The 26,237-nt window shown below is 39.4% G+C and overlaps 21 non-coding genes across 21 annotated transcripts; all 21 read right to left on the bottom strand.

The window, feature by feature from the left end:
* Positions 1-370: 370 nt before the first annotated feature.
* On the bottom strand, positions 371-489 carry LOC140026401 (5S ribosomal RNA). Its single transcript, XR_011830345.1, has one exon. It is a non-coding gene; the product is annotated as a 5S ribosomal RNA (ribosomal RNA).
* A 1,135-nt stretch (positions 490-1,624) lies between these two features.
* LOC140026390 (5S ribosomal RNA) lies at positions 1,625-1,743 on the bottom strand. Its single transcript, XR_011830334.1, has one exon. It is a non-coding gene; the product is annotated as a 5S ribosomal RNA (ribosomal RNA).
* A 1,125-nt stretch (positions 1,744-2,868) lies between these two features.
* On the bottom strand, positions 2,869-2,987 carry LOC140026379 (5S ribosomal RNA). The gene has a single exon (XR_011830323.1). It is a non-coding gene; the product is annotated as a 5S ribosomal RNA (ribosomal RNA).
* A 1,125-nt stretch (positions 2,988-4,112) lies between these two features.
* Positions 4,113-4,231, bottom strand: LOC140030858 (5S ribosomal RNA). The gene has a single exon (XR_011834777.1). It is a non-coding gene; the product is annotated as a 5S ribosomal RNA (ribosomal RNA).
* A 1,124-nt stretch (positions 4,232-5,355) lies between these two features.
* LOC140026367 (5S ribosomal RNA) lies at positions 5,356-5,474 on the bottom strand. The gene has a single exon (XR_011830312.1). It is a non-coding gene; the product is annotated as a 5S ribosomal RNA (ribosomal RNA).
* Positions 5,475-6,599: 1,125 nt separating this feature from the next.
* On the bottom strand, positions 6,600-6,718 carry LOC140026356 (5S ribosomal RNA). Its single transcript, XR_011830301.1, has one exon. It is a non-coding gene; the product is annotated as a 5S ribosomal RNA (ribosomal RNA).
* Positions 6,719-7,843: 1,125 nt separating this feature from the next.
* On the bottom strand, positions 7,844-7,962 carry LOC140030857 (5S ribosomal RNA). The gene has a single exon (XR_011834776.1). It is a non-coding gene; the product is annotated as a 5S ribosomal RNA (ribosomal RNA).
* A 1,124-nt stretch (positions 7,963-9,086) lies between these two features.
* LOC140026344 (5S ribosomal RNA) lies at positions 9,087-9,205 on the bottom strand. The gene has a single exon (XR_011830289.1). It is a non-coding gene; the product is annotated as a 5S ribosomal RNA (ribosomal RNA).
* A 1,124-nt stretch (positions 9,206-10,329) lies between these two features.
* On the bottom strand, positions 10,330-10,448 carry LOC140030295 (5S ribosomal RNA). Its single transcript, XR_011834209.1, has one exon. It is a non-coding gene; the product is annotated as a 5S ribosomal RNA (ribosomal RNA).
* A 1,135-nt stretch (positions 10,449-11,583) lies between these two features.
* LOC140026333 (5S ribosomal RNA) lies at positions 11,584-11,702 on the bottom strand. The gene has a single exon (XR_011830278.1). It is a non-coding gene; the product is annotated as a 5S ribosomal RNA (ribosomal RNA).
* Positions 11,703-12,827: 1,125 nt separating this feature from the next.
* LOC140026322 (5S ribosomal RNA) lies at positions 12,828-12,946 on the bottom strand. Its single transcript, XR_011830267.1, has one exon. It is a non-coding gene; the product is annotated as a 5S ribosomal RNA (ribosomal RNA).
* A 1,125-nt stretch (positions 12,947-14,071) lies between these two features.
* On the bottom strand, positions 14,072-14,190 carry LOC140026316 (5S ribosomal RNA). The gene has a single exon (XR_011830261.1). It is a non-coding gene; the product is annotated as a 5S ribosomal RNA (ribosomal RNA).
* A 1,135-nt stretch (positions 14,191-15,325) lies between these two features.
* Positions 15,326-15,444, bottom strand: LOC140026310 (5S ribosomal RNA). The gene has a single exon (XR_011830255.1). It is a non-coding gene; the product is annotated as a 5S ribosomal RNA (ribosomal RNA).
* A 1,125-nt stretch (positions 15,445-16,569) lies between these two features.
* On the bottom strand, positions 16,570-16,688 carry LOC140026305 (5S ribosomal RNA). The gene has a single exon (XR_011830250.1). It is a non-coding gene; the product is annotated as a 5S ribosomal RNA (ribosomal RNA).
* Positions 16,689-17,813: 1,125 nt separating this feature from the next.
* LOC140026302 (5S ribosomal RNA) lies at positions 17,814-17,932 on the bottom strand. The gene has a single exon (XR_011830247.1). It is a non-coding gene; the product is annotated as a 5S ribosomal RNA (ribosomal RNA).
* A 1,125-nt stretch (positions 17,933-19,057) lies between these two features.
* Positions 19,058-19,176, bottom strand: LOC140026297 (5S ribosomal RNA). Its single transcript, XR_011830243.1, has one exon. It is a non-coding gene; the product is annotated as a 5S ribosomal RNA (ribosomal RNA).
* A 1,125-nt stretch (positions 19,177-20,301) lies between these two features.
* LOC140031013 (5S ribosomal RNA) lies at positions 20,302-20,420 on the bottom strand. Its single transcript, XR_011834934.1, has one exon. It is a non-coding gene; the product is annotated as a 5S ribosomal RNA (ribosomal RNA).
* A 1,135-nt stretch (positions 20,421-21,555) lies between these two features.
* LOC140026293 (5S ribosomal RNA) lies at positions 21,556-21,674 on the bottom strand. Its single transcript, XR_011830239.1, has one exon. It is a non-coding gene; the product is annotated as a 5S ribosomal RNA (ribosomal RNA).
* A 1,124-nt stretch (positions 21,675-22,798) lies between these two features.
* Positions 22,799-22,917, bottom strand: LOC140030294 (5S ribosomal RNA). Its single transcript, XR_011834208.1, has one exon. It is a non-coding gene; the product is annotated as a 5S ribosomal RNA (ribosomal RNA).
* A 1,135-nt stretch (positions 22,918-24,052) lies between these two features.
* Positions 24,053-24,171, bottom strand: LOC140026287 (5S ribosomal RNA). Its single transcript, XR_011830233.1, has one exon. It is a non-coding gene; the product is annotated as a 5S ribosomal RNA (ribosomal RNA).
* A 1,125-nt stretch (positions 24,172-25,296) lies between these two features.
* On the bottom strand, positions 25,297-25,415 carry LOC140026282 (5S ribosomal RNA). The gene has a single exon (XR_011830228.1). It is a non-coding gene; the product is annotated as a 5S ribosomal RNA (ribosomal RNA).
* Positions 25,416-26,237: the final 822 nt, after the last annotated feature.

The raw sequence follows: 26,237 nt of genomic DNA, 5'->3' as shown, positions 1-26,237 counted from the left end.
CATATCAGGTCACCACGGGTTGACCCGAAATCGACCGGTTTTCTTTTCGGGTTCATCGGGTCCAACCCGATTCTGACCCGAATTCCCGAAACCTCAACCCAAACCCATTAATTTCGTGTTAGGTTCGTGTCGTGTTTTCAGGTCGTGTCGAAAATTGCCACCCCTAGTTGCGGTGATACATTTGCGCCGACAAATTTGAGCGACGATCCGGGCTTTGATCGAGCCGTACCGTTCCTGATTTGTCTCGCGCCTTCAGATCCTCCTTCACGCTTCGACAAGAAGCAAAATATTAAGCAATCGTTCCGACGGAGCTAAATTACTACAGGATAAAGAACGAATAGGAAATTTGGATTTCGAAACAAAAAAGAGAGGGGTGCAACACGAGGACTTCCCAGGGGGTCACCCATCCTAGTACTACTCTCGCCCAAGCACGCTTAACTTCGGAGTTCTGATGGGATCCGGTGCATTAGTGCTGGTATGATCGCACCCGCCATGTTCCTTTCGCTTTATTCTTTTAAACTACCCCGTCCTGCGAAGCAGTGTGGCTTTTCTAGACCGAAATTCATTTTAAGCGTCAATTCAAGCATTTTCCTCTTATCCTTTTATTTATTTACTTTATATTTTTTTTTGTTATTGATTTGCACCCTGTTTTTTTCCCTCATCCCGCAACTCTAAATTATCATGAAATCAATCCTTCACGCTTGCAGTTAGGGGTGGCAATTCGGGTCCAAATCAGGTTGGCGGGTCGGGTTCGGGTCAACAGACCCGCCAGAAAATCTGTTGACCCGAACCCCGACCCGCCAACCCGTGACGGGTCAGGTATGCTGACCCGAACCCGAAAATTTCAGGTTTACGGGGCGGCGGGTCGACCCGAAATGACCCGAAACTTAATTTTAATTTATTAATTTATCACTGTAATTTCTAATAAAATCAATTTCTCACAAAACTAATTACATAATCAAGTAATAAAAATTTAAATAAATGATTCCAAATCAAATCTAAAATAAATTAAACACCGTAAAAGTGTTTTATCCCAAGCAAAATATAAAATAAATTAAAACAATACAAAAGTGAAAAATAATATAATATATTATTTGTCCAAGTATAATAATTTCAACTTCACACAAATTAAATAAATTCGTTTAGGATTAAGTAATTAATGCCTTTGAAAAAAAGAATAACTTAGTTTAGTTAGATAAAATTATTTTTATGTTTATTAAATTATTTTTAATTCGTAAACGGGTCATATCGGGTCATATCAGGTCACCACGGGTTGACCCGAAATCGACCGGTTTTCTTTTCGGGTTCATCGGGTCCAACCCGATTCTGACCCGAATTCCCGAAACCTCAACCCAAACCCATTAATTTCGTGTTAGGTTCGTGTCGTGTTTTCAGGTCGTGTCGAAAATTGCCACCCCTAGTTGCGGTGATACATTTGCGCCGACAAATTTGAGCGACGATCCGGGCTTTGATCGAGCCGTACCGTTCCTGATTTGTCTCGCGCCTTCAGATCCTCCTTCACGCTTCGACAAGAAGCAAAATATTAAGCAATCGTTCCGACGGAGCTAAATTACTACAGGATAAAGAACGAATAGGAAATTTGGATTTCGAAACAAAAAAGAGAGGGGTGCAACACGAGGACTTCCCAGGGGGTCACCCATCCTAGTACTACTCTCGCCCAAGCACGCTTAACTTCGGAGTTCTGATGGGATCCGGTGCATTAGTGCTGGTATGATCGCACCCGCCATGTTCCTTTCGCTTTATTCTTTTAAACTACCCCGTCCTGCGAAGCAGTGTGGCTTTTCTAGACCGAAATTCATTTTAAGCGTCAATTCAAGCATTTTCCTCTTATCCTTTTATTTATTTACTTTATATTTTTTTTTGTTATTGATTTGCACCCTGTTTTTTTCCCTCATCCCGCAACTCTAAATTATCATGAAATCAATCCTTCACGCTTGCAGTTAGGGGTGGCAATTCGGGTCCAAATCAGGTTGGCGGGTCGGGTTCGGGTCAACAGACCCGCCAGAAAATCTGTTGACCCGAACCCCGACCCGCCAACCCGTGACGGGTCAGGTATGCTGACCCGAACCCGAAAATTTCAGGTTTACGGGGCGGCGGGTCGACCCGAAATGACCCGAAACTTAATTTTAATTTATTAATTTATCACTGTAATTTCTGATAAAATCAATTTCTCACAAAACTAATTACATAATCAAGTAATAAAAATTTAAATAAATGATTCCAAATCAAATCTAAAATAAATTAAACACCGTAAAAGTGTTTTATCCCAAGCAAAATATAAAATAAATTAAAACTATACAAAAGTGAAAAATAATATAATATATTATTTGTCCAAGTATAATAATTTCAACTTCACACAAATTAAATAAATTCGTTTAGGATTAAGTAATTAATGCCTTTGAAAAAAAGAATAACTTAGTTTAGTTAGATAAAATTATTTTTATGTTTATTAAATTATTTTTAATTCGTAAACGGGTCATATCAGGTCACCACGGGTTGACCCGAAATCGACCGGTTTTCTTTTCGGGTTCATCGGGTCCAACCCGATTCTGACCCGAATTCCCGAAACCTCAACCCAAACCCATTAATTTCGTGTTAGGTTCGTGTCGTGTTTTCATGTCGTGTCGAAAATTGCCACCCCTAGTTGCGGTGATACATTTGCGCCGACAAATTTGAGCGACGATCCGGGCTTTGATCGAGCCGTACCGTTCCTGATTTGTCTCGCGCCTTCAGATCCTCCTTCACGCTTCGACAAGAAGCAAAATATTAAGCAATCGTTCCGACGGAGCTAAATTACTACAGGATAAAGAACGAATAGGAAATTTGGATTTCGAAACAAAAAAGAGAGGGGTGCAACACGAGGACTTCCCAGGGGGTCACCCATCCTAGTACTACTCTCGCCCAAGCACGCTTAACTTCGGAGTTCTGATGGGATCCGGTGCATTAGTGCTGGTATGATCGCACCCGCCATGTTCCTTTCGCTTTATTCTTTTAAACTACCCCGTCCTGCGAAGCAGTGTGGCTTTTCTAGACCGAAATTCATTTTAAGCGTCAATTCAAGCATTTTCCTCTTATCCTTTTATTTATTTACTTTATATTTTTTTTTGTTATTGATTTGCACCCTGTTTTTTTCCCTCATCCCGCAACTCTAAATTATCATGAAATCAATCCTTCACGCTTGCAGTTAGGGGTGGCAATTCGGGTCCAAATCAGGTTGGCGGGTCGGGTTCGGGTCAACAGACCCGCCAGAAAATCTGTTGACCCGAACCCCGACCCGCCAACCCGTGACGGGTCAGGTATGCTGACCCGAACCCGAAAATTTCAGGTTTACGGGGCGGCGGGTCGACCCGAAATGACCCGAAACTTAATTTTAATTTATTAATTTATCACTGTAATTTCTGATAAAATCAATTTCTCACAAAACTAATTACATAATCAAGTAATAAAAATTTAAATAAATGATTCCAAATCAAATCTAAAATAAATTAAACACCGTAAAAGTGTTTTATCCCAAGCAAAATATAAAATAAATTAAAACAATACAAAAGTGAAAAATAATATAATATATTATTTGTCCAAGTATAATAATTTCAACTTCACACAAATTAAATAAATTCGTTTAGGATTAAGTAATTAATGCCTTTGAAAAAAAGAATAACTTAGTTTAGTTAGATAAAATTATTTTTATGTTTATTAAATTATTTTTAATTCGTAAACGGGTCATATCAGGTCACCACGGGTTGACCCGAAATCGACCGGTTTTCTTTTCGGGTTCATCGGGTCCAACCCGATTCTGACCCGAATTCCCGAAACCTCAACCCAAACCCATTAATTTCGTGTTAGGTTCGTGTCGTGTTTTCAGGTCGTGTCGAAAATTGCCACCCCTAGTTGCGGTGATACATTTGCGCCGACAAATTTGAGCGACGATCCGGGCTTTGATCGAGCCGTACCGTTCCTGATTTGTCTCGCGCCTTCAGATCCTCCTTCACGCTTCGACAAGAAGCAAAATATTAAGCAATCGTTCCGACGGAGCTAAATTACTACAGGATAAAGAACGAATAGGAAATTTGGATTTCGAAACAAAAAAGAGAGAGGTGCAACACGAGGACTTCCCAGGGGGTCACCCATCCTAGTACTACTCTCGCCCAAGCACGCTTAACTTCGGAGTTCTGATGGGATCCGGTGCATTAATGCTGGTATGATCGCACCCGCCATGTTCCTTTCGCTTTATTCTTTTAAACTACCCCGTCCTGCGAAGCAGTGTGGCTTTTCTAGACCGAAATTCATTTTAAGCGTCAATTCAAGCATTTTCCTCTTATCCTTTTATTTATTTACTTTATATTTTTTTTTGTTATTGATTTGCACCCTGTTTTTTTCCCTCATCCCGCAACTCTAAATTATCATGAAATCAATCCTTCACGCTTGCAGTTAGGGGTGGCAATTCGGGTCCAAATCAGGTTGGCGGGTCGGGTTCGGGTCAACAGACCCGCCAGAAAATCTGTTGACCCGAACCCCGACCCGCCAACCCGTGACGGGTCAGGTATGCTGACCCGAACCCGAAAATTTCAGGTTTACGGGGCGGCGGGTCGACCCGAAATGACCCGAAACTTAATTTTAATTTATTAATTTATCACTGTAATTTCTAATAAAATCAATTTCTCACAAAACTAATTACATAATCAAGTAATAAAAATTTAAATAAATGATTCCAAATCAAATCTAAAATAAATTAAACACCGTAAAAGTGTTTTATCCCAAGCAAAATATAAAATAAATTAAAACAATACAAAAGTGAAAAATAATATAATATATTATTTGTCCAAGTATAATAATTTCAACTTCACACAAATTAAATAAATTCGTTTAGGATTAAGTAATTAATGCCTTTGAAAAAAAGAATAACTTAGTTTAGTTAGATAAAATTATTTTTATGTTTATTAAATTATTTTTAATTCGTAAACGGGTCATATCGGGTCATATCAGGTCACCACGGGTTGACCCGAAATCGACCGGTTTTCTTTTCGGGTTCATCGGGTCCAACCCGAATTCCCGAAACCTCAACCCAAACCCATTAATTTCGTGTTAGGTTCGTGTCGTGTTTTCAGGTCGTGTCGAAAATTGCCACCCCTAGTTGCGGTGATACATTTGCGCCGACAAATTTGAGCGACGATCCGGGCTTTGATCGAGCCGTACCGTTCCTGATTTGTCTCGCGCCTTCAGATCCTCCTTCACGCTTCGACAAGAAGCAAAATATTAAGCAATCGTTCCGACGGAGCTAAATTACTACAGGATAAAGAACGAATAGGAAATTTGGATTTCGAAACAAAAAAGAGAGGGGTGCAACACGAGGACTTCCCAGGGGGTCACCCATCCTAGTACTACTCTCGCCCAAGCACGCTTAACTTCGGAGTTCTGATGGGATCCGGTGCATTAGTGCTGGTATGATCGCACCCGCCATGTTCCTTTCGCTTTATTCTTTTAAACTACCCCGTCCTGCGAAGCAGTGTGGCTTTTCTAGACCGAAATTCATTTTAAGCGTCAATTCAAGCATTTTCCTCTTATCCTTTTATTTATTTACTTTATATTTTTTTTTGTTATTGATTTGCACCCTGTTTTTTTCCCTCATCCCGCAACTCTAAATTATCATGAAATCAATCCTTCACGCTTGCAGTTAGGGGTGGCAATTCGGGTCCAAATCAGGTTGGCGGGTCGGGTTCGGGTCAACAGACCCGCCAGAAAATCTGTTGACCCGAACCCCGACCCGCCAACCCGTGACGGGTCAGGTATGCTGACCCGAACCCGAAAATTTCAGGTTTACGGGGCGGCGGGTCGACCCGAAATGACCCGAAACTTAATTTTAATTTATTAATTTATCACTGTAATTTCTGATAAAATCAATTTCTCACAAAACTAATTACATAATCAAGTAATAAAAATTTAAATAAATGATTCCAAATCAAATCTAAAATAAATTAAACACCGTAAAAGTGTTTTATCCCAAGCAAAATATAAAATAAATTAAAACTATACAAAAGTGAAAAATAATATAATATATTATTTGTCCAAGTATAATAATTTCAACTTCACACAAATTAAATAAATTCGTTTAGGATTAAGTAATTAATGCCTTTGAAAAAAAGAATAACTTAGTTTAGTTAGATAAAATTATTTTTATGTTTATTAAATTATTTTTAATTCGTAAACGGGTCATATCAGGTCACCACGGGTTGACCCGAAATCGACCGGTTTTCTTTTCGGGTTCATCGGGTCCAACCCGATTCTGACCCGAATTCCCGAAACCTCAACCCAAACCCATTAATTTCGTGTTAGGTTCGTGTCGTGTTTTCATGTCGTGTCGAAAATTGCCACCCCTAGTTGCGGTGATACATTTGCGCCGACAAATTTGAGCGACGATCCGGGCTTTGATCGAGCCGTACCGTTCCTGATTTGTCTCGCGCCTTCAGATCCTCCTTCACGCTTCGACAAGAAGCAAAATATTAAGCAATCGTTCCGACGGAGCTAAATTACTACAGGATAAAGAACGAATAGGAAATTTGGATTTCGAAACAAAAAAGAGAGGGGTGCAACACGAGGACTTCCCAGGGGGTCACCCATCCTAGTACTACTCTCGCCCAAGCACGCTTAACTTCGGAGTTCTGATGGGATCCGGTGCATTAGTGCTGGTATGATCGCACCCGCCATGTTCCTTTCGCTTTATTCTTTTAAACTACCCCGTCCTGCGAAGCAGTGTGGCTTTTCTAGACCGAAATTCATTTTAAGCGTCAATTCAAGCATTTTCCTCTTATCCTTTTATTTATTTACTTTATATTTTTTTTTGTTATTGATTTGCACCCTGTTTTTTTCCCTCATCCCGCAACTCTAAATTATCATGAAATCAATCCTTCACGCTTGCAGTTAGGGGTGGCAATTCGGGTCCAAATCAGGTTGGCGGGTCGGGTTCGGGTCAACAGACCCGCCAGAAAATCTGTTGACCCGAACCCCGACCCTCCAACCCGTGACGGGTCAGGTATGCTGACCCGAACCCGAAAATTTCAGGTTTACGGGGCGGCGGGTCGACCCGAAATGACCCGAAACTTAATTTTAATTTATTAATTTATCACTGTAATTTCTGATAAAATCAATTTCTCACAAAACTAATTACATAATCAAGTAATAAAAATTTAAATAAATGATTCCAAATCAAATCTAAAATAAATTAAACACCGTAAAAGTGTTTTATCCCAAGCAAAATATAAAATAAATTAAAACAATACAAAAGTGAAAAATAATATAATATATTATTTGTCCAAGTATAATAATTTCAACTTCACACAAATTAAATAAATTCGTTTAGGATTAAGTAATTAATGCCTTTGAAAAAAAGAATAACTTAGTTTAGTTAGATAAAATTATTTTTATGTTTATTAAATTATTTTTAATTCGTAAACGGGTCATATCAGGTCACCACGGGTTGACCCGAAATCGACCGGTTTTCTTTTCGGGTTCATCGGGTCCAACCCGATTCTGACCCGAATTCCCGAAACCTCAACCCAAACCCATTAATTTCGTGTTAGGTTCGTGTCGTGTTTTCAGGTCGTGTCGAAAATTGCCACCCCTAGTTGCGGTGATACATTTGCGCCGACAAATTTGAGCGACGATCCGGGCTTTGATCGAGCCGTACCGTTCCTGATTTGTCTCGCGCCTTCAGATCCTCCTTCACGCTTCGACAAGAAGCAAAATATTAAGCAATCGTTCCGACGGAGCTAAATTACTACAGGATAAAGAACGAATAGGAAATTTGGATTTCGAAACAAAAAAGAGAGAGGTGCAACACGAGGACTTCCCAGGGGGTCACCCATCCTAGTACTACTCTCGCCCAAGCACGCTTAACTTCGGAGTTCTGATGGGATCCGGTGCATTAATGCTGGTATGATCGCACCCGCCATGTTCCTTTCGCTTTATTCTTTTAAACTACCCCGTCCTGCGAAGCAGTGTGGCTTTTCTAGACCGAAATTCATTTTAAGCGTCAATTCAAGCATTTTCCTCTTATCCTTTTATTTATTTACTTTATATTTTTTTTTGTTATTGATTTGCACCCTGTTTTTTTCCCTCATCCCGCAACTCTAAATTATCATGAAATCAATCCTTCACGCTTGCAGTTAGGGGTGGCAATTCGGGTCCAAATCAGGTTGGCGGGTCGGGTTCGGGTCAACAGACCCGCCAGAAAATCTGTTGACCCGAACCCCGACCCGCCAACCCGTGACGGGTCAGGTATGCTGACCCGAACCCGAAAATTTCAGGTTTACGGGGCGGCGGGTCGACCCGAAATGACCCGAAACTTAATTTTAATTTATTAATTTATCACTGTAATTTCTAATAAAATCAATTTCTCACAAAACTAATTACATAATCAAGTAATAAAAATTTAAATAAATGATTCCAAATCAAATCTAAAATAAATTAAACACCGTAAAAGTGTTTTATCCCAAGCAAAATATAAAATAAATTAAAACAATACAAAAGTGAAAAATAATATAATATATTATTTGTCCAAGTATAATAATTTCAACTTCACACAAATTAAATAAATTCGTTTAGGATTAAGTAATTAATGCCTTTGAAAAAAAGAATAACTTAGTTTAGTTAGATAAAATTATTTTTATGTTTATTAAATTATTTTTAATTCGTAAACGGGTCATATCGGGTCATATCAGGTCACCACGGGTTGACCCGAAATCGACCGGTTTTCTTTTCGGGTTCATCGGGTCCAACCCGAATTCCCGAAACCTCAACCCAAACCCATTAATTTCGTGTTAGGTTCGTGTCGTGTTTTCAGGTCGTGTCGAAAATTGCCACCCCTAGTTGCGGTGATACATTTGCGCCGACAAATTTGAGCGACGATCCGGGCTTTGATCGAGCCGTACCGTTCCTGATTTGTCTCGCGCCTTCAGATCCTCCTTCACGCTTCGACAAGAAGCAAAATATTAAGCAATCGTTCCGACGGAGCTAAATTACTACAGGATAAAGAACGAATAGGAAATTTGGATTTCGAAACAAAAAAGAGAGGGGTGCAACACGAGGACTTCCCAGGGGGTCACCCATCCTAGTACTACTCTCGCCCAAGCACGCTTAACTTCGGAGTTCTGATGGGATCCGGTGCATTAGTGCTGGTATGATCGCACCCGCCATGTTCCTTTCGCTTTATTCTTTTAAACTACCCCGTCCTGCGAAGCAGTGTGGCTTTTCTAGACCGAAATTCATTTTAAGCGTCAATTCAAGCATTTTCCTCTTATCCTTTTATTTATTTACTTTATATTTTTTTTTGTTATTGATTTGCACCCTGTTTTTTTCCCTCATCCCGCAACTCTAAATTATCATGAAATCAATCCTTCACGCTTGCAGTTAGGGGTGGCAATTCGGGTCCAAATCAGGTTGGCGGGTCGGGTTCGGGTCAACAGACCCGCCAGAAAATCTGTTGACCCGAACCCCGACCCGCCAACCCGTGACGGGTCAGGTATGCTGACCCGAAACCGAAAATTTCAGGTTTACGGGGCGGCGGGTCGACCCGAAATGACCCGAAACTTAATTTTAATTTATTAATTTATCACTGTAATTTCTGATAAAATCAATTTCTCACAAAACTAATTACATAATCAAGTAATAAAAATTTAAATAAATGATTCCAAATCAAATCTAAAATAAATTAAACACCGTAAAAGTGTTTTATCCCAAGCAAAATATAAAATAAATTAAAACAATACAAAAGTGAAAAATAATATAATATATTATTTGTCCAAGTATAATAATTTCAACTTCACACAAATTAAATAAATTCGTTTAGGATTAAGTAATTAATGCCTTTGAAAAAAAGAATAACTTAGTTTAGTTAGATAAAATTATTTTTATGTTTATTAAATTATTTTTAATTCGTAAACGGGTCATATCGGGTCATATCAGGTCACCACGGGTTGACCCGAAATCGACCGGTTTTCTTTTCGGGTTCATCGGGTCCAACCCCAATTCCCGAAACCTCAACCCAAACCCATTAATTTCGTGTTAGGTTCGTGTCGTGTTTTCAGGTCGTGTCGAAAATTGCCACCCCTAGTTGCGGTGATACATTTGCGCCGACAAATTTGAGCGACGATCCGGGCTTTGATCGAGCCGTACCGTTCCTGATTTGTCTCGCGCCTTCAGATCCTCCTTCACGCTTCGACAAGAAGCAAAATATTAAGCAATCGTTCCGACGGAGCTAAATTACTACAGGATAAAGAACGAATAGGAAATTTGGATTTCGAAACAAAAAAGAAAGGGGTGCAACACGAGGACTTCCCAGGGGGTCACCCATCCTAGTACTACTCTCGCCCAAGCACGCTTAACTTCGGAGTTCTGATGGGATCCGGTGCATTAATGCTGGTATGATCGCACCCGCCATGTTCCTTTCGCTTTATTCTTTTAAACTACCCCGTCCTGCGAAGCAGTGTGGCTTTTCTAGACCGAAATTCATTTTAAGCGTCAATTCAAGCATTTTCCTCTTATCCTTTTATTTATTTACTTTATATTTTTTTTTGTTATTGATTTGCACCCTGTTTTTTTCCCTCATCCCGCAACTCTAAATTATCATGAAATCAATCCTTCACGCTTGCAGTTAGGGGTGGCAATTCGGGTCCAAATCAGGTTGGCGGGTCGGGTTCGGGTCAACAGACCCGCCAGAAAATCTGTTGACCCGAACCCCGACCCGCCAACCCGTGACGGGTCAGGTATGCTGACCCGAACCCGAAAATTTCAGGTTTACGGGGCGGCGGGTCGACCCGAAATGACCCGAAACTTAATTTTAATTTATTAATTTATCACTGTAATTTCTAATAAAATCAATTTCTCACAAAACTAATTACATAATCAAGTAATAAAAATTTAAATAAATGATTCCAAATCAAATCTAAAATAAATTAAACACCGTAAAAGTGTTTTATCCCAAGCAAAATATAAAATAAATTAAAACAATACAAAAGTGAAAAATAATATAATATATTATTTGTCCAAGTATAATAATTTCAACTTCACACAAATTAAATAAATTCGTTTAGGATTAAGTAATTAATGCCTTTGAAAAAAAGAATAACTTAGTTTAGTTAGATAAAATTATTTTTATGTTTATTAAATTATTTTTAATTCGTAAACGGGTCATATCGGGTCATATCAGGTCACCACGGGTTGACCCGAAATCGACCGGTTTTCTTTTCGGGTTCATCGGGTCCAACCCGATTCTGACCCGAATTCCCGAAACCTCAACCCAAACCCATTAATTTCGTGTTAGGTTCGTGTCGTGTTTTCAGGTCGTGTCGAAAATTGCCACCCCTAGTTGCGGTGATACATTTGCGCCGACAAATTTGAGCGACGATCCGGGCTTTGATCGAGCCGTACCGTTCCTGATTTGTCTCGCGCCTTCAGATCCTCCTTCACGCTTCGACAAGAAGCAAAATATTAAGCAATCGTTCCGACGGAGCTAAATTACTACAGGATAAAGAACGAATAGGAAATTTGGATTTCGAAACAAAAAAGAGAGGGGTGCAACACGAGGACTTCCCAGGGGGTCACCCATCCTAGTACTACTCTCGCCCAAGCACGCTTAACTTCGGAGTTCTGATGGGATCCGGTGCATTAGTGCTGGTATGATCGCACCCGCCATGTTCCTTTCGATTTATTCTTTTAAACTACCCCGTCCTGCGAAGCAGTGTGGCTTTTCTAGACCGAAATTCATTTTAAGCGTCAATTCAAGCATTTTCCTCTTATCCTTTTATTTATTTACTTTATATTTTTTTTTGTTATTGATTTGCACCCTGTTTTTTTCCCTCATCCCGCAACTCTAAATTATCATGAAATCAATCCTTCACGCTTGCAGTTAGGGGTGGCAATTCGGGTCCAAATCAGGTTGGCGGGTCGGGTTCGGGTCAACAGACCCGCCAGAAAATCTGTTGACCCGAACCCCGACCCGCCAACCCGTGACGGGTCAGGTATGCTGACCCGAACCCGAAAATTTCAGGTTTACGGGGCGGCGGGTCGACCCGAAATGACCCGAAACTTAATTTTAATTTATTAATTTATCACTGTAATTTCTGATAAAATCAATTTCTCACAAAACTAATTACATAATCAAGTAATAAAAATTTAAATAAATGATTCCAAATCAAATCTAAAATAAATTAAACACCGTAAAAGTGTTTTATCCCAAGCAAAATATAAAATAAATTAAAACTATACAAAAGTGAAAAATAATATAATATATTATTTGTCCAAGTATAATAATTTCAACTTCACACAAATTAAATAAATTCGTTTAGGATTAAGTAATTAATGCCTTTGAAAAAAAGAATAACTTAGTTTAGTTAGATAAAATTATTTTTATGTTTATTAAATTATTTTTAATTCGTAAACGGGTCATATCAGGTCACCACGGGTTGACCCGAAATCGACCGGTTTTCTTTTCGGGTTCATCGGGTCCAACCCGATTCTGACCCGAATTCCCGAAACCTCAACCCAAACCCATTAATTTCGTGTTAGGTTCGTGTCGTGTTTTCAGGTCGTGTCGAAAATTGCCACCCCTAGTTGCGGTGATACATTTGCGCCGACAAATTTGAGCGACGATCCGGGCTTTGATCGAGCCGTACCGTTCCTGATTTGTCTCGCGCCTTCAGATCCTCCTTCACGCTTCGACAAGAAGCAAAATATTAAGCAATCGTTCCGACGGAGCTAAATTACTACAGGATAAAGAACGAATAGGAAATTTGGATTTCGAAACAAAAAAGAGAGGGGTGCAACACGAGGACTTCCCAGGGGGTCACCCATCCTAGTACTACTCTCGCCCAAGCACGCTTAACTTCGGAGTTCTGATGGGATCCGGTGCATTAGTGCTGGTATGATCGCACCCGCCATGTTCCTTTCGCTTTATTCTTTTAAACTACCCCGTCCTGCGAAGCAGTGTGGCTTTTCTAGACCGAAATTCATTTTAAGCGTCAATTCAAGCATTTTCCTCTTATCCTTTTATTTATTTACTTTATATTTTTTTTTGTTATTGATTTGCACCCTGTTTTTTTCCCTCATCCCGCAACTCTAAATTATCATGAAATCAATCCTTCACGCTTGCAGTTAGGGGTGGCAATTCGGGTCCAAATCAGGTTGGCGGGTCGGGTTCGGGTCAACAGACCCGCCAGAAAATCTGTTGACCCGAACCCCGACCCGCCAACCCGTGACGGGTCAGGTATGCTGACCCGAACCCGAAAATTTCAGGTTTACGGGGCGGCGGGTCGACCCGAAATGACCCGAAACTTAATTTTAATTTATTAATTTATCACTGTAATTTCTGATAAAATCAATTTCTCACAAAACTAATTACATAATCAAGTAATAAAAATTTAAATAAATGATTCCAAATCAAATCTAAAATAAATTAAACACCGTAAAAGTGTTTTATCCCAAGCAAAATATAAAATAAATTAAAACTATACAAAAGTGAAAAATAATATAATATATTATTTGTCCAAGTATAATAATTTCAACTTCACACAAATTAAATAAATTCGTTTAGGATTAAGTAATTAATGCCTTTGAAAAAAAGAATAACTTAGTTTAGTTAGATAAAATTATTTTTATGTTTATTAAATTATTTTTAATTCGTAAACGGGTCATATCAAGTCACCACGGGTTGACCCGAAATCGACCGGTTTTCTTTTCGGGTTCATCGGGTCCAACCCGATTCTGACCCGAATTCCCGAAACCTCAACCCAAACCCATTAATTTCGTGTTAGGTTCGTGTCGTGTTTTCAGGTCGTGTCGAAAATTGCCACCCCTAGTTGCGGTGATACATTTGCGCCGACAAATTTGAGCGACGATCCGGGCTTTGATCGAGCCGTACCGTTCCTGATTTGTCTCGCGCCTTCAGATCCTCCTTCACGCTTCGACAAGAAGCAAAATATTAAGCAATCGTTCCGACGGAGCTAAATTACTACAGGATAAAGAACGAATAGGAAATTTGGATTTCGAAACAAAAAAGAGAGGGGTGCAACACGAGGACTTCCCAGGGGGTCACCCATCCTAGTACTACTCTCGCCCAAGCACGCTTAACTTCGGAGTTCTGATGGGATCCGGTGCATTAGTGCTGGTATGATCGCACCCGCCATGTTCCTTTCGCTTTATTCTTTTAAACTACCCCGTCCTGCGAAGCAGTGTGGCTTTTCTAGACCGAAATTCATTTTAAGCGTCAATTCAAGCATTTTCCTCTTATCCTTTTATTTATTTACTTTATATTTTTTTTTGTTATTGATTTGCACCCTGTTTTTTTCCCTCATCCCGCAACTCTAAATTATCATGAAATCAATCCTTCACGCTTGCAGTTAGGGGTGGCAATTCGGGTCCAAATCAGGTTGGCGGGTCGGGTTCGGGTCAACAGACCCGCCAGAAAATCTGTTGACCCGAACCCCGACCCGCCAACCCGTGACGGGTCAGGTATGCTGACCCGAAACCGAAAATTTCAGGTTTACGGGGCGGCGGGTCGACCCGAAATGACCCGAAACTTAATTTTAATTTATTAATTTATCACTGTAATTTCTGATAAAATCAATTTCTCACAAAACTAATTACATAATCAAGTAATAAAAATTTAAATAAATGATTCCAAATCAAATCTAAAATAAATTAAACACCGTAAAAGTGTTTTATCCCAAGCAAAATATAAAATAAATTAAAACAATACAAAAGTGAAAAATAATATAATATATTATTTGTCCAAGTATAATAATTTCAACTTCACACAAATTAAATAAATTCGTTTAGGATTAAGTAATTAATGCCTTTGAAAAAAAGAATAACTTAGTTTAGTTAGATAAAATTATTTTTATGTTTATTAAATTATTTTTAATTCGTAAACGGGTCATATCGGGTCATATCAGGTCACCACGGGTTGACCCGAAATCGACCGGTTTTCTTTTCGGGTTCATCGGGTCCAACCCGATTCTGACCCGAATTCCCGAAACCTCAACCCAAACCCATTAATTTCGTGTTAGGTTCGTGTCGTGTTTTCAGGTCGTGTCGAAAATTGCCACCCCTAGTTGCGGTGATACATTTGCGCCGACAAATTTGAGCGACGATCCGGGCTTTGATCGAGCCGTACCGTTCCTGATTTGTCTCGCGCCTTCAGATCCTCCTTCACGCTTCGACAAGAAGCAAAATATTAAACAATCGTTCCGACGGAGCTAAATTACTACAGGATAAAGAACGAATAGGAAATTTGGATTTCGAAACAAAAAAGAGAGGGGTGCAACACGAGGACTTCCCAGGGGGTCACCCATCCTAGTACTACTCTCGCCCAAGCACGCTTAACTTCGGAGTTCTGATGGGATCCGGTGCATTAGTGCTGGTATGATCGCACCCGCCATGTTCCTTTCGCTTTATTCTTTTAAACTACCCCGTCCTGCGAAGCAGTGTGGCTTTTCTAGACCGAAATTCATTTTAAGCGTCAATTCAAGCATTTTCCTCTTATCCTTTTATTTATTTACTTTATATTTTTTTTTGTTATTGATTTGCACCCTGTTTTTTTCCCTCATCCCGCAACTCTAAATTATCATGAAATCAATCCTTCACGCTTGCAGTTAGGGGTGGCAATTCGGGTCCAAATCAGGTTGGCGGGTCGGGTTCGGGTCAACAGACCCGCCAGAAAATCTGTTGACCCGAACCCCGACCCGCCAACCCGTGACGGGTCAGGTATGCTGACCCGAACCCGAAAATTTCAGGTTTACGGGGCGGCGGGTCGACCCGAAATGACCCGAAACTTAATTTTAATTTATTAATTTATCACTGTAATTTCTGATAAAATCAATTTCTCACAAAACTAATTACATAATCAAGTAATAAAAATTTAAATAAATGATTCCAAATCAAATCTAAAATAAATTAAACACCGTAAAAGTGTTTTATCCCAAGCAAAATATAAAATAAATTAAAACAATACAAAAGTGAAAAATAATATAATATATTATTTGTCCAAGTATAATAATTTCAACTTCACACAAATTAAATAAATTCGTTTAGGATTAAGTAATTAATGCCTTTGAAAAAAAGAATAACTTAGTTTAGTTAGATAAAATTATTTTTATGTTTATTAAATTATTTTTAATTCGTAAACGAGTCATATCAGGTCACCACGGGTTGACCCGAAATCGACCGGTTTTCTTTTCGGGTTCATCGGGTCCAACCCGATTCTGACCCGAATTCCCGAAACCTCAACCCAAACCCATTAATTTCGTGTTAGGTTCGTGTCGTGTTTTCAGGTCGTGTCGAAAATTGCCACCCCTAGTTGCGGTGATACATTTGCGCCGACAAATTTGAGCGACGATCCGGTCTTTGATCGAGCCGTACCGTTCCTGATTTGTCTCGCGCCTTCAGATCCTCCTTCACGCTTCGACAAGAAGCAAAATATTAAGCAATCGTTCCGACGGAGCTAAATTACTACAGGATAAAGAACGAATAGGAAATTTGGATTTCGAAACAAAAAAGAGAGGGGTGCAACACGAGGACTTCCCAGGGGGTCACCCATCCTAGTACTACTCTCGCCCAAGCACGCTTAACTTCGGAGTTCTGATGGGATCCGGTGCATTAGTGCTGGTATGATCGCACCCGCCATGTTCCTTTCGCTTTATTCTTTTAAACTACCCCGTCCTGCGAAGCAGTGTGGCTTTTCTAGACCGAAATTCATTTTAAGCGTCAATTCAAGCATTTTCCTCTTATCCTTTTATTTATTTACTTTATATTTTTTTTTGTTATTGATTTGCACCCTGTTTTTTTCCCTCATCCCGCAACTCTAAATTATCATGAAATCAATCCTTCACGCTTGCAGTTAGGGGTGGCAATTCGGGTCCAAATCAGGTTGGCGGGTCGGGTTCGGGTCAACAGACCCGCCAGAAAATCTGTTGACCCGAACCCCGACCCGCCAACCCGTGACGGGTCAGGTATGCTGACCCGAACCCGAAAATTTCAGGTTTACGGGGCGGCGGGTCGACCCGAAATGACCCGAAACTTAATTTTAATTTATTAATTTATCACTGTAATTTCTGATAAAATCAATTTCTCACAAAACTAATTACATAATCAAGTAATAAAAATTTAAATAAATGATTCCAAATCAAATCTAAAATAAATTAAACACCGTAAAAGTGTTTTATCCCAAGCAAAATATAAAATAAATTAAAACAATACAAAAGTGAAAAATAATATAATATATTATTTGTCCAAGTATAATAATTTCAACTTCACACAAATTAAATAAATTCGTTTAGGATTAAGTAATTAATGCCTTTGAAAAAAAGAATAACTTAGTTTAGTTAGATAAAATTATTTTTATGTTTATTAAATTATTTTTAATTCGTAAACGGGTCATATCAGGTCACCACGGGTTGACCCGAAATCGACCGGTTTTCTTTTCGGGTTCATCGGGTCCAACCCGATTCTGACCCGAATTCCCGAAACCTCAACCCAAACCCATTAATTTCGTGTTAGGTTCGTGTCGTGTTTTCAGGTCGTGTCGAAAATTGCCACCCCTAGTTGCGGTGATACATTTGCGCCGACAAATTTGAGCGACGATCCGGGCTTTGATCGAGCCGTACCGTTCCTGATTTGTCTCGCGCCTTCAGATCCTCCTTCACGCTTCGACAAGAAGCAAAATATTAAGCAATCGTTCCGACGGAGCTAAATTACTACAGGATAAAGAACGAATAGGAAATTTGGATTTCGAAACAAAAAAGAGAGGGGTGCAACACGAGGACTTCCCAGGGGGTCACCCATCCTAGTACTACTCTCGCCCAAGCACGCTTAACTTCGGAGTTCTGATGGGATCCGGTGCATTAGTGCTGGTATGATCGCACCCGCCATGTTCCTTTCGCTTTATTCTTTTAAACTACCCCGTCCTGCGAAGCAGTGTGGCTTTTCTAGACCGAAATTCATTTTAAGCGTCAATTCAAGCATTTTCCTCTTATCCTTTTATTTATTTACTTTATATTTTTTTTTGTTATTGATTTGCACCCTGTTTTTTTCCCTCATCCCGCAACTCTAAATTATCATGAAATCAATCCTTCACGCTTGCAGTTAGGGGTGGCAATTCGGGTCCAAATCAGGTTGGCGGGTCGGGTTCGGGTCAACAGACCCGCCAGAAAATCTGTTGACCCGAACCCCGACCCGCCAACCCGTAACGGGTCAGGTATGCTGACCCGAACCCGAAAATTTCAGGTTTACGGGGCGGCGGGTCGACCCGAAATGACCCGAAACTTAATTTTAATTTATTAATTTATCACTGTAATTTCTGATAAAATCAATTTCTCACAAAACTAATTACATAATCAAGTAATAAAAATTTAAATAAATGATTCCAAATCAAATCTAAAATAAATTAAACACCGTAAAAGTGTTTTATCCCAAGCAAAATATAAAATAAATTAAAACAATACAAAAGTGAAAAATAATATAATATATTATTTGTCCAAGTATAATAATTTCAACTTCACACAAATTAAATAAATTCGTTTAGGATTAAGTAATTAATGCCTTTGAAAAAAAGAATAACTTAGTTTAGTTAGATAAAATTATTTTTATGTTTATTAAATTATTTTTAATTCGTAAACGGGTCATATCAAGTCACCACGGGTTGACCCGAAATCGACCGGTTTTCTTTTCGGGTTCATCGGGTCCAACCCGATTCTGACCCGAATTCCCGAAACCTCAACCCAAACCCATTAATTTCGTGTTAGGTTCGTGTCGTGTTTTCAGGTCGTGTCGAAAATTGCCACCCCTAGTTGCGGTGATACATTTGCGCCGACAAATTTGAGCGACGATCCGGGCTTTGATCGAGCCGTACCGTTCCTGATTTGTCTCGCGCCTTCAGATCCTCCTTCACGCTTCGACAAGAAGCAAAATATTAAGCAATCGTTCCGACGGAGCTAAATTACTACAGGATAAAGAACGAATAGGAAATTTGGATTTCGAAACAAAAAAGAGAGGGGTGCAACACGAGGACTTCCCAGGGGGTCACCCATCCTAGTACTACTCTCGCCCAAGCACGCTTAACTTCGGAGTTCTGATGGGATCCGGTGCATTAGTGCTGGTATGATCGCACCCGCCATGTTCCTTTCGCTTTATTCTTTTAAACTACCCCGTCCTGCGAAGCAGTGTGGCTTTTCTAGACCGAAATTCATTTTAAGCGTCAATTCAAGCATTTTCCTCTTATCCTTTTATTTATTTACTTTATATTTTTTTTTGTTATTGATTTGCACCCTGTTTTTTTCCCTCATCCCGCAACTCTAAATTATCATGAAATCAATCCTTCACGCTTGCAGTTAGGGGTGGCAATTCGGGTCCAAATCAGGTTGGCGGGTCGGGTTCGGGTCAACAGACCCGCCAGAAAATCTGTTGACCCGAACCCCGACCCGCCAACCCGTGACGGGTCAGGTATGCTGACCCGAAACCGAAAATTTCAGGTTTACGGGGCGGCGGGTCGACCCGAAATGACCCGAAACTTAATTTTAATTTATTAATTTATCACTGTAATTTCTAATAAAATCAATTTCTCACAAAACTAATTACATAATCAAGTAATAAAAATTTAAATAAATGATTCCAAATCAAATCTAAAATAAATTAAACACCGTAAAAGTGTTTTATCCCAAGCAAAATATAAAATAAATTAAAACAATACAAAAGTGAAAAATAATATAATATATTATTTGTCCAAGTATAATAATTTCAACTTCACACAAATTAAATAAATTCGTTTAGGATTAAGTAATTAATGCCTTTGAAAAAAAGAATAACTTAGTTTAGTTAGATAAAATTATTTTTATGTTTATTAAATTATTTTTAATTCGTAAACGGGTCATATCAGGTCACCACTGGTTGACCCGGAATCGACCGGTTTTCTTTTCGGGTTCATCGGGTCCAACCCGATTCTGACCCGAATTCCCGAAACCTCAACCCAAACCCATTAATTTCGTGTTAGGTTCGTGTCGTGTTTTCAGGTCGTGTCGAAAATTGCCACCCCTAGTTGCGGTGATACATTTGCGCCGACAAATTTGAGCGACGATCCGGGCTTTGATCGAGCCGTACCGTTCCTGATTTGTCTCGCGCCTTCAGATCCTCCTTCACGCTTCGACAAGAAGCAAAATATTAAGCAATCGTTCCGACGGAGCTAAATTACTACAGGATAAAGAACGAATAGGAAATTTGGATTTCGAAACAAAAAAGAGAGGGGTGCAACACGAGGACTTCCCAGGGGGTCACCCATCCTAGTACTACTCTCGCCCAAGAACGCTTAACTTCGGAGTTCTGATGGGATCCGGTGCATTAGTGCTGGTATGATCGCACCCGCCATGTTCCTTTCGCTTTATTCTTTTAAACTACCCCGTCCTGCGAAGCAGTGTGGCTTTTCTAGACCGAAATTCATTTTAAGCGTCAATTCAAGCATTTTCCTCTTATGCTTTTATTTATTTACTTTATATTTTTTTTTGTTATTGATTTGCACCCTGTTTTTTTCCCTCATCCCGCAACTCTAAATTATCATGAAATCAATCCTTCACGCTTGCAGTTAGGGGTGGCAATTCGGGTCCAAATCAGGTTGGCGGGTCGGGTTCGGGTCAACAGACCCGCCAGAAAATCTGTTGACCCGAACCCCGACCCGCCAACCCGTGACGGGTCAGGTATGCTGACCCGAAACCGAAAATTTCAGGTTTACGGGGCGGCGGGTCGACCCGAAATGACCCGAAACTTAATTTTAATTTATTAATTTATCACTGTAATTTCTAATAAAATCAATTTCTCACAAAACTAATTACATAATCAAGTAATAAAAATTTAAATAAATGATTCCAAATCAAATCTAAAATAAATTAAACACCGTAAAAGTGTTTTATCCCAAGCAAAATATAAAATAAATTAAAACAATACAAAAGTGAAAAATAATATAATATATTATTTGTCCAAGTATAATAATTTCAACTTCACACAAATTAAATAAATTCGTTTAGGATTAAGTAATTAATGCCTTTGAAAAAAAGAATAACTTAGTTTAGTTAGATAAAATTATTTTTATGTTTATTAAATTATTTTTAATTCGTAAACGGGTCATATCGGGTCATATCAGGTCACCACGGGTTGACCCGAAATCGACCGGTTTTCTTTTCGGGTTCATCGGGTCCAACCCGATTCTGACCCGAATTCCCGAAACCTCAACCCAAACCCATTAATTTCGTGTTAGGTTCGTGTCGTGTTTTCAGGTCGTGTCGAAAATTGCCACCCCTAGTTGCGGTGATACATTTGCGCCGACAAATTTGAGCGACGATCCGGGCTTTGATCGAGCCGTACCGTTCCTGATTTGTCTCGCGCCTTCAGATCCTCCTTCACGCTTCGACAAGAAGCAAAATATTAAGCAATCGTTCCGACGGAGCTAAATTACTACAGGATAAAGAACGAATAGGAAATTTGGATTTCGAAACAAAAAAGAGAGGGGTGCAACACGAGGACTTCCCAGGGGGTCACCCATCCTAGTACTACTCTCGCCCAAGCACGCTTAACTTCGGAGTTCTGATGGGATCCGGTGCATTAGTGCTGGTATGATCGCACCCGCCATGTTCCTTTCGCTTTATTCTTTTAAACTACCCCGTCCTGCGAAGCAGTGTGGCTTTTCTAGACCGAAATTCATTTTAAGCGTCAATTCAAGCATTTTCCTCTTATCCTTTTATTTATTTACTTTATATTTTTTTTTGTTATTGATTTGCACCCTGTTTTTTTCCCTCATCCCGCAACTCTAAATTATCATGAAATCAATCCTTCACGCTTGCAGTTAGGGGTGGCAATTCGGGTCCAAATCAGGTTGGCGGGTCGGGTTCGGGTCAACAGACCCGCCAGAAAATCTGTTGACCCGAACCCCGACCCGCCAACCCGTGACGGGTCAGGTATGCTGACCCGAACCCGAAAATTTCAGGTTTACGGGGCGGCGGGTCGACCCGAAATGACCCGAAACTTAATTTTAATTTATTAATTTATCACTGTAATTTCTAATAAAATCAATTTCTCACAAAACTAATTACATAATCAAGTAATAAAAATTTAAATAAATGATTCCAAATCAAATCTAAAATAAATTAAACACCGTAAAAGTGTTTTATCCCAAGCAAAATATAAAATAAATTAAAACAATACAAAAGTGAAAAATAATATAATATATTATTTGTCCAAGTATAATAATTTCAACTTCACACAAATTAAATAAATTCGTTTAGGATTAAGTAATTAATGCCTTTGAAAAAAAGAATAACTTAGTTTAGTTAGATAAAATTATTTTTATGTTTATTAAATTATTTTTAATTCGTAAACAGGTCATATCGGGTCATATCAGGTCACCACGGGTTGACCCGAAATCGACCGGTTTTCTTTTCGGGTTCATCGGGTCCAACCCCAATTCCCGAAACCTCAACCCAAACCCATTAATTTCGTGTTAGGTTCGTGTCGTGTTTTCAGGTCGTGTCGAAAATTGCCACCCCTAGTTGCGGTGATACATTTGCGCCGACAAATTTGAGCGACGATCCGGGCTTTGATCGAGCCGTACCGTTCCTGATTTGTCTCGCGCCTTCAGATCCTCCTTCACGCTTCGACAAGAAGCAAAATATTAAGCAATCGTTCCGACGGAGCTAAATTACTACAGGATAAAGAACGAATAGGAAATTTGGATTTCGAAACAAAAAAGAAAGGGGTGCAACACGAGGACTTCCCAGGGGGTCACCCATCCTAGTACTACTCTCGCCCAAGCACGCTTAACTTCGGAGTTCTGATGGGATCCGGTGCATTAATGCTGGTATGATCGCACCCGCCATGTTCCTTTCGCTTTATTCTTTTAAACTACCCCGTCCTGCGAAGCAGTGTGGCTTTTCTAGACCGAAATTCATTTTAAGCGTCAATTCAAGCATTTTCCTCTTATCCTTTTATTTATTTACTTTATATTTTTTTTTGTTATTGATTTGCACCCTGTTTTTTTCCCTCATCCCGCAACTCTAAATTATCATGAAATCAATCCTTCACGCTTGCAGTTAGGGGTGGCAATTCGGGTCCAAATCAGGTTGGCGGGTCGGGTTCGGGTCAACAGACCCGCCAGAAAATCTGTTGACCCGAACCCCGACCCGCCAACCCGTGACGGGTCAGGTATGCTGACCCGAACCCGAAAATTTCAGGTTTACGGGGCGGCGGGTCGACCCGAAATGACCCGAAACTTAATTTTAATTTATTAATTTATCACTGTAATTTCTAATAAAATCAATTTCTCACAAAACTAATTACATAATCAAGTAATAAAAATTTAAATAAATGATTCCAAATCAAATCTAAAATAAATTAAACACCGTAAAAGTGTTTTATCCCAAGCAAAATATAAAATAAATTAAAACAATACAAAAGTGAAAAATAATATAATATATTATTTGTCCAAGTATAATAATTTCAACTTCACACAAATTAAATAAATTCGTTTAGGATTAAGTAATTAATGCCTTTGAAAAAAAGAATAACTTAGTTTAGTTAGATAAAATTATTTTTATGTTTATTAAATTATTTTTAATTCGTAAACGGGTCATATCGGGTCATATCAGGTCACCACGGGTTGACCCGAAATCGACCGGTTTTCTTTTCGGGTTCATCGGGTCCAACCCGATTCTGACCCGAATTCCCGAAACCTCAACCCAAACCCATTAATTTCGTGTTAGGTTCGTGTCGTGTTTTCAGGTCGTGTCGAAAATTGCCACCCCTAGTTGCGGTGATACATTTGCGCCGACAAATTTGAGCGACGATCCGGGCTTTGATCGAGCCGTACCGTTCCTGATTTGTCTCGCGCCTTCAGATCCTCCTTCACGCTTCGACAAGAAGCAAAATATTAAGCAATCGTTCCGACGGAGCTAAATTACTACAGGATAAAGAACGAATAGGAAATTTGGATTTCGAAACAAAAAAGAGAGGGGTGCAACACGAGGACTTCCCAGGGGGTCACCCATCCTAGTACTACTCTCGCCCAAGCACGCTTAACTTCGGAGTTCTGATGGGATCCGGTGCATTAGTGCTGGTATGATCGCACCCGCCATGTTCCTTTCGCTTTATTCTTTTAAACTACCCCGTCCTGCGAAGCAGTGTGGCTTTTCTAGACCGAAATTCATTTTAAGCGTCAATTCAAGCATTTTCCTCTTATCCTTTTATTTATTTACTTTATATTTTTTTTTGTTATTGATTTGCACCCTGTTTTTTTCCCTCATCCCGCAACTCTAAATTATCATGAAATCAATCCTTCACGCTTGCAGTTAGGGGTGGCAATTCGGGTCCAAATCAGGTTGGCGGGTCGGGTTCGGGTCAACAGACCCGCCAGAAAATCTGTTGACCCGAACCCCGACCCGCCAACCCGTGACGGGTCAGGTATGCTGACCCGAACCCGAAAATTTCAGGTTTACGGGGCGGCGGGTCGACCCGAAATGACCCGAAACTTAATTTTAATTTATTAATTTATCACTGTAATTTCTGATAAAATCAATTTCTCACAAAACTAATTACATAATCAAGTAATAAAAATTTAAATAAATGATTCCAAATCAAATCTAAAATAAATTAAACACCGTAAAAGTGTTTTATCCCAAGCAAAATATAAAATAAATTAAAACAATACAAAAGTGAAAAATAATATAATATATTATTTGTCCAAGTATAATAATTTCAACTTCACACAAATTAAATAAATTCGTTTAGGATTAAGTAATTAATGCCTTTGAAAAAAAGAATAACTTAGTTTAGTTAGATAAAATTATTTTTATGTTTATTAAATTATTTTTAATTCGTAAACGAGTCATATCAGGTCACCACGGATTGACCCGAAATCGACCGGTTTTCTTTTCGGGTTCATCGGGTCCAACCCGATTCTGACCCGAATTCCCGAAACCTCAACCCAAACCCATTAATTTCGTGTTAGGTTCGTGTCGTGTTTTCAGGTCGTGTCGAAAATTGCCACCCCTAGTTGCGGTGATACATTTGCGCCGACAAATTTGAGCGACGATCCGGTCTTTGATCGAGCCGTACCGTTCCTGATTTGTCTCGCGCCTTCAGATCCTCCTTCACGCTTCGACAAGAAGCAAAATATTAAGCAATCGTTCCGACGGAGCTAAATTACTACAGGATAAAGAACGAATAGGAAATTTGGATTTCGAAACAAAAAAGAGAGGGGTGCAACACGAGGACTTCCCAGGGGGTCACCCATCCTAGTACTACTCTCGCCCAAGCACGCTTAACTTCGGAGTTCTGATGGGATCCGGTGCATTAGTGCTGGTATGATCGCACCCGCCATGTTCCTTTCGCTTTATTCTTTTAAACTACCCCGTCCTGCGAAGCAGTGTGGCTTTTCTAGACCGAAATTCATTTTAAGCGTCAATTCAAGCATTTTCCTCTTATCCTTTTATTTATTTACTTTATATTTTTTTTTGTTATTGATTTGCACCCTGTTTTTTTCCCTCATCCCGCAACTCTAAATTATCATGAAATCAATCCTTCACGCTTGCAGTTAGGGGTGGCAATTCGGGTCCAAATCAGGTTGGCGGGTCGGGTTCGGGTCAACAGACCCGCCAGAAAATCTGTTGACCCGAACCCCGACCCGCCAACCCGTGACGGGTCAGGTATGCTGACCCGAACCCGAAAATTTCAGGTTTACGGGGCGGCGGGTCGACCCGAAATGACCCGAAACTTAATTTTAATTTATTAATTTATCACTGTAATTTCTGATAAAATCAATTTCTCACAAAACTAATTACATAATCAAGTAATAAAAATTTAAATAAATGATTCCAAATCAAATCTAAAATAAATTAAACACCGTAAAAGTGTTTTATCCCAAGCAAAATATAAAATAAATTAAAACTATACAAAAGTGAAAAATAATATAATATATTATTTGTCCAAGTATAATAATTTCAACTTCACACAAATTAAATAAATTCGTTTAGGATTAAGTAATTAATGCCTTTGAAAAAAAGAATAACTTAGTTTAGTTAGATAAAATTATTTTTATGTTTATTAAATTATTTTTAATTCGTAAACGGGTCATATCAAGTCACCACGGGTTGACCCGAAATCGACCGGTTTTCTTTTCGGGTTCATCGGGTCCAACC

Source organism: Coffea arabica, chromosome 11e (genome assembly GCF_036785885.1).
Source record: "Coffea arabica cultivar ET-39 chromosome 11e, Coffea Arabica ET-39 HiFi, whole genome shotgun sequence".
NCBI classification, from domain to species: domain Eukaryota; kingdom Viridiplantae; phylum Streptophyta; class Magnoliopsida; order Gentianales; family Rubiaceae; genus Coffea; species Coffea arabica.
This window is presented reverse-complemented; position numbering and strand designations above follow the sequence as displayed.